Genomic DNA, 12,510 nt, shown 5'->3' with positions numbered 1-12,510 from the left:
AGGGACTATCGCAAGAAACCAACCAAGACCCGGACGCATCAATATAAGTTCATGTCTAAAGTCATTGAAACTAAAAAATATCTTCATAACTTTTTGGCTAATATCAGTGGCGGGCAAAGTACGACCGCGGGCCGTGTCCGCTGTCCGGTCCGTGAAAGGAATGCCATTTTGGCGTAAATCTGGTCCTCCTTTAAAATTTCTTTAAATGGCCCTCCATGAAAAAGTTTACCCACCATTGGTCAATATTAACTTCCACAAATAGAAAATGAAATATGCCACTTGTTTCTAATATCAAAATTAGTTCGCCAACCTCTAGGTGTAGGTATGTAAATATTAGATTAGGTACTTTACATCTAAATTAAGCGCGGTTATGTTTTGTGCTTTGCCTAGCCAAACGAAGCGCTAAGATCTCGGTGGAACAAATAGGTTTGTGAGTATTTTCAGCTACAACTTGGTTTTAAAAATAGATAATATACACACAAGTTCATAGCTCAATCTGTGATCCAATCCAAATGTTTCCATAAAAAATATCATTGGTAAGGTTCATTGTGTAAGTATTTGAATGAAATTAAGTATAAATTTAAAAACGAATCGCTCTAATTAGATACTTACGAGTATTATACGGTTACGGTTAATGCGTATTAGTTTTTATCGCCTTAAAACCTCTTTTAGGATCAATTTAACACTGCTAGATATATTTTGCTGGCCTAGTCTAGATTGTCGCAACTTGGCCGACATCACATGAGTTATTAGAGTGAGTTTACGAAACCCGATCAGGGCCCACTTGGTACCCATTGGTGTCCTTTAGAAAGTAGTCGATTTAGCTTTGCAGCTTGCGCCGATTATCTGCACCTTTGTGAAATTAATTGATAAACGTGACTTAAAGAGTTACCCCCTTATTAATAACCGTACTCTAAAGTTATCAAACCGATAAAGTTCGTTTGTCCTTTTCTATCACACCAATACGTAGGAAAGGGACAAACGAACTTTATCGGAGTACGTTTATGAATCAGGGGGTAAAAGTTTCGGGTAATTTACCTCATTTTATTTAGTACTAGCTTTTGCCCGCGGATTTCGCACGCGTTAGAAAGAGACAAAAAGTAGCCTATGTCACTCTCCAAGTCGCCATCCCTTCAACTATCTCCACTTAAAAAATTACGTCAGTCAGTGTGGTGAGTCGCGTCCTCACATGTGCACGTCAAAAAACGTTTTTTGAAAGAAAATATACAAAAATACCGCCCCCCCCCCCACCCTTATCTCCAAAGTTATGTAAATTAGCAAAGAAAGCCAGAAAAGTATAAATTACACGGTGTAATAAATTACGGGAATTTATTTGATTTTATAACTATCACAAGTGGCTTCTGAATCACGGAACTACAATAATCAAGATAGCAGCGCACTGAGCAACCTCTCGACTCTCTGCCCCGTCGTGAGGGCATAGGTCATTAAGTCAAAAGTAACTAATAACTAAGACTTAGGTCACACTAATCAAATTCGATGAACATACTAACCTATTGACTTTTGACTCAAGAACCCTCTATTTGGACTTGCCGTTTTAGCCTACGTTCCTAGAAGATACGAGGTAGCTGAATGGAGTACGAGGATACATAGTCAGGAATGTCAGAAAGTGGATCATTATAAATAATTGTGTTCACTGGAAATAACCAAAATTGGCTGAGCAATGCGAGAATTTGTACATAGGGCACTTATGTTTTTCGTACCGTCCTCCACAAACAAGTGCCTTATAGCACGTTCCTCGCTCACATGCATATTATTCCACTAAACTAGTTCCACTAGAGTTAGAACTAAGTGACCCCTTCATGATAAATGCGTAAATGATATATTCGTACATCCTTCACATTGCTCTTTCACATTGCCTTTTAGTCTTTCCTATACTATACTTAGATACAGTCAACCAATTGGAACCCTAAGCCACTGTAGAACTATGTTATAGTGACGTTATAAATCAGATTGTGAGAAATCTCTTACTGCTTGTCATTTTGACATGGTTGTAGAGTGGCCTAGGGTTCTAATTGGTTTACGGTACATAGCTGCCTCCCAAGTATAGGTATTTCTCCTAATGAGTTCCTTATAGTTCATGAACCAGTTGCTTTAAACTTCTTTTCATTTCTATTTAAATTTACGTAAATTGCCTACTAATTACTCGTAACTATGTCATAATCATAAGTGCGGCAAAGCTGAGCGTAGTCAGAGGTATAACCACAACAAATAACTACACTTATTTACCTACATAATATATACCAGTAACATAAGAAGACGATGTAGTTATTTATTTCGACGTGTATCATTGGTTACGATGCGATATGTTGGTATGCAGCAGATATTATTATTTATTAATTTATAGTACTTAAACAAGTGTCCTAATAGCTTCATGCTATTAATACGCTGTGTAGGTAGTCAGCATCCATATTTTATAGGCGTAGGATGATCAGTTTTCTGTTCATATTGTTTTGATAAATTGTAGGTGCAATATGCATAAGCTTCATAACAAGTGAAGTCGGACTGTTCAACTATTTCGTTCTGTAGCTGCTAGATTTGTACTGTTTTTGTAACGGCTTAGCGGACAGTAGCCTCGATATCGCTTCAGCAAATATCGAGTTGAATTAGAATGCATTATCAATGTATAAATAACCAGAAACATTCTGTCTAGTCGGATGTAACATTCTGTAATAATATTAGTTTTGCTACGAACTTGGTTTGGTAGCAAATCTTAACTGATAAGTCTATAATTTGACTTGGAACTTCATTAAATGTCTAAGAAAGCGCTCCAGGGTCTCAGTGTAAGCTTATATGGTGGAAAGATTCGCTGGTAAGGCTGGTTGGTAAATGATTGGCGCGACATAGATCACACTTTTTCTATAATTGTATTAATTACATAAGGACTGGTAGTCTATCTCGCTGCGACATAATGTCGCGCCAATCATGTGCTAGCCCTGCTGGTCATGGTAGCGCAGAAGATAAAATACTTAAATTTATATTAAATGAACAAAGTTCTTAAATTATTATGAGACCCATGGGTCATAGCTTGCGACGCTTGTTGTATCTAGGTTATAATATCCATTGAGCTATTACTACTACACATTATACTTCAATGATAATATCCGAATATTTTTCATTTCTTATTGTTCTGGGAATAGATTTCAACTTATAGTGGTTAATAATATTGAGAGTATCGATAACTATGATATTATTGCTACCCTGCTATTATAATATTACTGACAATAGACGTCGATAAATGTTGCGCAATATCTGTAAGGGGCGAATGCTGGCAATTTGTCTTGTTGGCTACAACATAGTTATGTCATAGTCATCTAATATTATACCTACTTATTTACTAGACGTACGAAATTACAACACTGCTTCCTACTTTAAAATGAGATTGATTATCAATATAAATCATCCTGCAAATGCATAAACATTAAATTACTTATATAGTCCATAAAAAACTTTGCTCGTTAGTAGCTCTCGTCCAGCTTATTAACTGATTAGTTTCTATTAGGGCCTCTTTACTTCTGCTTTAAATCCTTTTACCCTTTGCTGGGGTCTAATCATATTTCTCCATTTACTCCGGTCTTGGGCAGGGCCTCTTTACACGACGCAAAAACTCTTAATACGATTTTAAGTACATAGCGGTATTTGATTGATTTGCTGAAATGTACGTATCCTCAACAGTCCGCGATGTAATCTTAGGTAATTTAAGTTCGCGCGCCTTGTAAATAGGCCCTTTTGTTAGCAGACTTCGAAACAAATTAACAATGAAATGTTTCGTGTTACTGAATACGTACAGTCAACATCAAAACTAGATTAGACTATGCGTTAAAAGTAAGTACCTACTTACAGGTGTAGTGCGAAAAGCTTTTCCTTTCGTATTTTTACGAAAACGATCGTTTTTGTCATGCTATTTCAGACAATGTCAGCAAATTTTGTATTAAGTCTGACTGAAACAGCATGACACGTTCGTACGTTTACATAAAAAAAACGAAAGAAAAGCTTTTTGGACTAGATCTGTATCTACTATTTTTATGAATATAATCTGTATTTATTAAATATACAAAAGCAATTACACACATTAAATACAATCACACAAACCAGTCTTAATATCTAAAACTTCCCTTATAAACTAAACTATCAAATAAAATCTCCCAAATCCGATCCCTGCGGAAGAGTGCCCATAATGCTAGAAGAGTGCGCATTTCCCTGGATGTCACTTAATACTTAGTTCTTTAAAACTATCAAATATACAAAATACAAAAAAAAAACTTGCAATTACTTGCGAATGGCAATTATCGAAAATCTGTGAAGTTGAGACAGTGTCTGGCAATAAAATTTAAACTATTTACCGCGCAACCAAAAACGACAGCCAGCTATTTTAAAACCAAATCAATTATTTCGTAGGTCTAGACTAATGCAGTCCATTGCTGGAGATAACTCATACTAATATTATAAATGGGAAAGTGTGTGTGTCTGTTTGTTTGTCCGTCTTTTACGGCAAAACGGAGCGACAAATTGACGTGATTTTTTGAGTGGAGATAGTTGAAAGGATGGAGAGTGACATAGGCTACATTAAGTCTCTTTCTTACGCGAGCGAAGCCGCGGGAAAAAGCTAGTTTTATATATAGCTATGTTACTGAAAGTTGAGAAAAGTTAATTCTACCTTTGGGAGGAGTTTAATTTTTATAAGTAGGTCCGTACTAATGAAATAACACTCTTAACGCCGTGGCTTGCGTGGGCGACGGTCGCGCGATGATCGCGCGACGGCGATGCGACGCATACGAAATCAAACCTTATCGATATGGAAGTATGAGACGCGACGGCGACGGTCGCCCACGCAAGACACGTCGTAACCATGCAAAACAAAGTAATGCAAATAAGAATCTACAATCTCATATTGACACATTTAAGAGGCCGTCAATATCAAAAAGTAGAAAATCGTAAAATTGGTAGTTTTCTACGTCCGGTTTTAGTTTCAGTATATACTTATTGATAAGAAAAGCACTTGTTTTAAACAGCGCGTATTCTTATCTACAAAATCAGTAGTTAACATCAAGGAAAAGTTACTCCCTGAATTAATTATGATTTTTTTCCTGACGCTAGTTTAAGAAAACCCGCAAATAGTGCTCACGTCTGAGTGAGCTGAGCTCAATTTTGTATACTTTAGGCTGCTAAAATTGATGTTGTCGCATTACTTATATCTTAAACTAAAAATTAAGTAGTTTACATGTGTGTTATCATGCTACTAAAATACAGTAAATGGAAGCTAAACGACATCAATATTTGTCTAAAAATACTTCGAATCAAATGGCAATTACTTCGAAAACCTTTTAGGCAAACAAAAGGCTTTCTTGATAATTATAAACTTTAAGTATGTGTATGCAAAATAGTGTGTAATACAAATCAGGAAACACTTCCAATTTTAGATACATACTTACTTAAAGTTGTGACTAAAATGCGGTCGGCCCCTGTCGGCATCTTCATAAATTTGAATATGTACGACCGTGTTTTAGTTTTAAAATAATGTTATTTTATAAGCTAGATAACTGGACTACAGAATTATTAGCTTTTCATATTTTTCCTTACAAAGAGAACGAATAAAATCAATGTTGAATATAAACTTTCGTAAATTTTCCATACAAACGTCAAAATTGCGAACAGATTCTATTGAGTCAGACGCCCGATCGGGCTCGTTCGGAGCGGACGTGTCGCCAAATTTGCTCCAATGACATTTGTTTTTGACACTGGAAATCATATACGGATACAAAAAGATTGCCAGTGCTATGAATGTATTCAAAAGTAATAAGGTAAATAAATATCGTCACGTCTAAAAGAGTCTCAGTTTAAAATCGTTTTTTTTTGTGTTGTTTACTACTTATTATTGTTGAGAAATAAAAAAATATATGTAACTTTAATACAATGATAAGAAATATAGGTATTTTTTGTCTTCTAAACTTTATTAAAATGAAAGAGTTTTAAAATTAATTTTAACTCGTTGGACTTTATTTTCATTATACTGGTCACATTTTTTATTGTGTCAGTGTGTGTAACATTCTTTTTCGCGAAGAGACATTCAGTGTGGCGTATGAAAAAACTAACAGAACTAATCATTATAATTATATTCTATAAACGATTATTTACGTAAATGGCGAAATTATTAATTGTAATAATATATTATCTTATCACAAAATTGTTCTGTATGACTTACCTTCTTACGTTCAATATAATTTTTAAATGGTGTTTGCACACGGGGCACGTAACCTTAGATTCAGACAACTTTAACTAAATTTTGAAAATTATTATTTTAATGAAGAATTCTATATATGGCAACAATTTTACATGTAAACTGACTGTCAACCTCTGTTCATACATAACCTCAACCTTTGTCTCAGTGCATTTATAACGGATGTTATAATGGCTAAACCGATCAGGAACAGTGAATTATTTTAATTCATTCGGAAAAGGGTTTAACCATTTATAATTAGAATAAACGAAGCACTGTTTTTTTACACCAGAGTTGTTTTGATTTTATATGGTGTTTGCACAAATTTATTTTGAAAAATAATCGGAGTCAATTCGTGTGAGATGGTAACACTAAATTGACACTGTCCGCAATCTAAACACGCGGCAGCGTGTCAAGCCAAGTTCAAGTAACCGAACTGGCAGACAACATATCAACATCGTGTGTAATATTACACGAACTATTTGGAGCCTCTATGGGCGTCCTCACAACAAAAACTATTTCACATAAACGTCTTAAATTTGGCTCTTATATTGATATTTGTGACATACATATTATGTGCCTGTCGTGTTTGTTTCACCGGATGGTCTGATCGGAAGATTAGACCATTTCGTTGGATCTCCTTCTTGTTTATGTCTTATTATTTGTAACGTTTATTTTGTGTGTGTGTTAACGAATAAATTAATTATATTCTATTCTATTCTATTATAAAAGTTGTAAGAAATGATATTTTATGTCATCAATTGTCATAAAACATTTTGAGGACTGCCATTGAACTTGGCACCCGTTTAGATCTCACTGCTTTTGTCGTTGACGCCAACAACCAAGGCATATATAATATTGAACTTGGCTCATATTTCCCTTTTTTGGTTTTGATGGGATTTTAACGTTACAACTGATCTTCAGTTGAAACTATAGACCTGTCTTAAGTTCCTCTCACTTAGGTCACTGACCTCTTCCAGTAAATTGCGGTAGTGTGCGAAAAGTATGTTGGTGAGTGTGACGTGCGTTAGTGTGTGTAAATGGGGTAATTTGACAGATACTGAATTTTTACCCATCGTGACGGGCTCTTAAATAAATGCCTACTTGGCACTGTGATTGTAACCCAGGTAATTAATTAAACCTTTATAATTCTAGTTCCAATTAGAGTCTACTATACAGTAGTTTTAATTAGTTAGGTATGTAAAACCTTAATTAATGATTATTATACATGACGGAGAGTAAGGCTGCCAGAGCTCAACGAGGGTGCGGTGTGCTGGTGACGGAAGGACTTACGGAACTAAATTTGTTCCGTCTATTGTCCTTTGAGTCGTCGGCAACCCGAGCCCTCCTTGGAACTTGTACACTCCTTTTTGCTGTGTAACTTAACACAGCAAAAGGGAGTGTACCTACAAGTTTCTAATGTGTCGGCAACGCGCATGTGACACTTCTTGAGTTGCAGGCGTCCATAGGTTACGGTGACCGCTTTCTATCAGGCGGACCGTATGCTTGTTTGCCACCGACGTAGTATTAAAAAAAACATGTATTAACACATTGCGAGACCCAGCAATGTATCTCACTATTCGTACTCAGTTCGAGAAAACATTCGAACTGCTTACCATTTGAGGTCTAATAGAACCAATAACCGCGCCATGGGAATGTATGGAGTGAACCATATACCTACTTTAGATAATATTCAAGCCAAGACTGCTCGAATAATTACAGTATCCTAGATAGTTACGTAATGTTTACGAAGTAGGATAATATCATAGGCATTAGATGAACATTTTGCTGAGATGATTTCATATGATGATGATGAAATTATTATGAACCATCTAGGGCTTATACGGAAAACTTAGATATATTGCACCTACCTATAGGCTGTAGATAATAGCAATAAAGGTTACTCAAAGACGAGTTCCAGAATTGTTTTCTATATATTTCTGTAGAACATTTCCGCTAATACACCCTGTTTTTATTGAATTCCGTGAAATTTAACCCTTAAATGCATGAATTTTTATTTTAACGAGATATTAATATATGTGATAGACAATGGTTTTCGGACTCTGGGAAAAATAATAAATAAAATATTTAAGATCGATTTTTATACTAAATCAGTGTTAGAAGTTAAATAGGCCAAATCTTATTTATATAAATATATCGTAATTGGCAAGTTTTATTTAAAAACAATTACTACTATTTAAAAGGTACACTATTTTTGAAACCTTTATAATAAAATTTTTAAACATAAACTAATTACTAACTCCGAGAAAATCAACCTAAATCACATACTAAAAATTGCCATCGTCCTGTTTTTTTACACTTTTCCGCCATTTCATCTTAATCCCTAAATAATAAATAGTAAATAATTATATTATTTAATTTATTTAATTGCATATTAAATAATAATAAATAATGAATAACAGTTAAGCAATAAATGTGATTTTGGATAGCTACATATCGAGCAGGGATGTAACGGAGCTCTGCTTCTGCTTCCGTTTCTGCGGAACTTCCGTTTTGTTTTACACATCCGCTTCTGTTCCGGTTCTGTTATTTTTCAAACGGAAGTTATAGCGGATGTCGGAACCTAGCGCGACGGTGGGACATGAGCGGCGTACATCAAAGACCAACAGGTCTATACCTGTCATTCGCTCATCTCTCCGCTTGCCACGTGCTGCGATACTAAACATCAATCGCTTCATTCCATTGCGCGCCAATATTTGTCCTGTCCACCTAGTTAGTAGCGAGTGAACAACTATTCAGTGGTGCAGGGCTTATCTACGATCCCCTTAGAAGCAAACTGCCGGAAGATAAAGCTGCTAAGCTTTTGTTTATTAAATACAGTTTACTTCTTTTATAATCACTCCATTTAATTTAAAAATTTAATTGTGTGCTAACAATTACACATATAATTTTTACTGGTTAGTTTTGGATTGTATTATACTACCTACGAGTAAGTTTTATTTTCGTATAATAAAGGTTTAAAAGGATTCTTATGTGATTTTTAGTGATTACCTAAACAACTATTTAAACATCTTAAAGTTCAAGGTGATTTAAATTTTGGGATTGTAATGAATGATATACTTCACCTAAAAGTTCTAGGTAATTTAAGTAGTTTTGGTTTATGTTATACCTATGTGGTATTTTTTCATTTCGTTTTTAGGGTTCCGTAGTCAACTAGGAACCCTTATAGTTTCGCCATGTCTGTCTGTCCGTCCGTCCGTCCGTCCGTCCGCGGATAATCTTAGTAACCGTAAGCACTAGAAAGCTGAAATTTGGTACCAATATGTATATCAATCACGCCGACAAAGTGCAAAAATAAAAAAAGGAAAAAATGTTTTATTAGGGTACCCCCCCTACATGTAAAGTGGGGGCTGATATTTTTTTTTCATTCTAACCCCAACGTGTGATATATTTTTGGATAGGTATTTAAAAATGAATAAGGGTTTACTAAGATCGTTTTTTGATAATATTAATATTTTCAGAAATAATCGCTCCTAAAGGAAAAAAAAGTGCGTCCCCCCCCCCTCTAACTTTTGAACCATATGTTTAAAAAATATGAAAAAAATCACAAAAGTAGTACTTTATAAAGAATTTCTAGGAAAATTGTTTTGAACTTGATAGTTTCAGTAGTTTTTGAGAAAAATACGGAAAACTACGGAACCCTACACTGAGCGTGGCCCGACACGCTCTTGGCCGGTTTTAACATCTATAACTTCCGCTTCTGGTTCCGGTTCCGCTTCTGCTTCCGTTAAACTAAATTCAAAACTTCTGCTTCCGCTTCCGGTTCCGTTAAAACCACATCCGTTACATCCCTGATATCGAGCCACGGGCCATCAAACATATGATGCATATATACATCACCATGCATTTAAGGGTTAAGAGATGGTTCTTTAGATCAAATACAATATTTCTCTAAGAAACTAGAATCTTACTCTTACGGTTATCGAGTTATTGAAAAAATAAAAATAATTACTGAGCACGTCTGTGACAGCCTTTACCACTTCCCAATGTTATTTGTTTTGACATGTGTCGTCAATCACTTGACACTAACTTGAATAGTATGCTTAAGGGTCTCTCACACTAACTAATTAATTTATTATGTATGAAAACGGTGAAAAAATTGTTTTGCGAATTTAAATAAGTGATATACAGGGTGGTCCCTGATAGCGAACCTAACGACATGTCGAATTTAACGGAAAACAAAAAAAACACGGTGTATACATATATTATGGTCAGAACCAGAATACGTTACTCAATAGAGAACAAATCACAGAACGTATTGTATAGAGAAAGACAACAACTTACTAGAACGAAAACTACATTATTTTTTGTTTTTGCTAACAAATAACTCGCGGTAGTCAAGGTAGGTTTTATCATTCAATTTCATCTTGATAATTTATAGACAAATCTTAATAACTATGTTTTTTTTTACAAACGTTCCACTGCCATCTCATATAGCTGTCTTCATCAATGAAATCAGCAACATATCTGTAGATAAGATGGTTCAGGACAGATTTACACCTCCTGTATTAATTGTACAGAAATAGCATTCAAACAGAGATGAGATCAAAGATACGGTTACGCATGGACATCAGACATTGACTTGAAGTTTGACAGAGCTGTGACCTATATAGTCCAATGTTTGCCATCAGTCGCATTTATAAGCACAGGATAAAAATCAATATTTAAATTATTGGGTTGGTAAGAAAGTAATGAGCGATCGATTGAATTCCACATAAAATTTTTGAGAGAGTTCTAGAATCTTCTATGGTCGAAAGTATATAAAGGGCGAGTCGCACAGTTTCTCGTCAGTCATTCACTAGCTGTCGCCGAGCTAATATAAGGAAGAAAATGGACGAATTAAAAGTGCATGTAAGGCATTGCTTACTATATGAATTTCAGTCTGGCCATTCAGCCGCCGAAGCAGTGCGTAATATATGTCAGCGTGTTGCTCCTGAAGTTGTGTCTGAGGCCACGGCGAAACGATGGTTCCAGCGGTTTCGTAGTGGCGACTTTTCATTATCAGATCAACCTAAGTCTGGTCGACCGGTGAAGATTGATGTAGCCAAATTAAAAACCTTAATTGAAGGAGATCCGAGGCTAACGAGTCGTACTCTTGCTACCGAGTTAGGCTGCTCTCATGTCACCATAGAAACACATTTACACGAGTTGGAAAAAACTACAAATACAGTGTTTGGATACCGCACGAACTTGATAGAGATCAACTAAACCGCCGTGCCGATATCTGCATACAACTTCTGTCTTTTCGCCGCACATTCAACTGGTTGGACCATCTTATCACTGGAGATGGAAAATGGGTCTTATATATAAATCACACACGCAAACGTCAGTGGCTAGCTCCAAACGAAAAAGGAATAGAGGCACCAAAAACAGCCTCACCCGAAAAAAGTTATGCTGTCCGTTTGGTGGGATATTCATGGTATTATTCACTGGGAACTCCTACCAAGTGGAATGACTGTTACCGCATCAGTATACTGTAATCAGCTTGAAAATTTAAACCAAAAAATCTGTCAGAATCGTCCACAGCCTGCTAAAGTTTTTTTCTTACACGACAATGCTCGCCCACACATTGCAAAAGTGACTCGGCTAAAGCTATTGGAGCTAGGTTGGAAAGTGATACCTCATCCACCGTACTCTCCAGACTTGGCACCTACGGATTACGCCTTGTTCAGATCGCTAAGCAATGCCTTGAATGAAAAAAAGTTCGATGATCAAGCCCATCTACGACAGTACATAGCTGAGTTTTTTTAATCTAAACCTAAGAACTTCTTCGCCGATGCTATTCATTCTTTACCAGAACGATGGAGACAAGTAGTAGATAACGAAGGCCATTATATTTTTGATAAATGATTAAAATAATAAATTAAATAAAAATTACAATATTGGTTATGATTCGCTCATTACTTTCTTACCAACCCAATATTTAAGGCCCTGTAGGTTCGGGTTTTTCTCTCACTCTTATTGAACGACAGAAAGTAAGCGGGTATAAGCAAGATGAACGTAGGATCACGTCGCACTTTTTTTGTACGTTAGTAAAGTAAAAAGTAATTAATAAGTTTCATCAATCATAATATCGTTAATTGTAGAAGCACATTTGTGTAAAATTAAATAGAGTTTTTCACTTTGGGATAATTCTCCGACGGAAAGCCACATTCGCATAGCGAGTAATCTTGATCAAGCAAGCGTTATGTAATTTTATAATTTAAATGACATATCCGACGTTTCAGCTTGTTATCACAGGGTACCGTCAACAA

The sequence above is a fragment of the Leguminivora glycinivorella genome, chromosome 5, assembly GCF_023078275.1.
Source record: "Leguminivora glycinivorella isolate SPB_JAAS2020 chromosome 5, LegGlyc_1.1, whole genome shotgun sequence".
Lineage (NCBI taxonomy): Eukaryota > Metazoa > Arthropoda > Insecta > Lepidoptera > Tortricidae > Leguminivora > Leguminivora glycinivorella.
The sequence above is the reverse complement of the archived record's forward strand: the minus strand, read 5'-3'. Positions refer to the sequence as shown.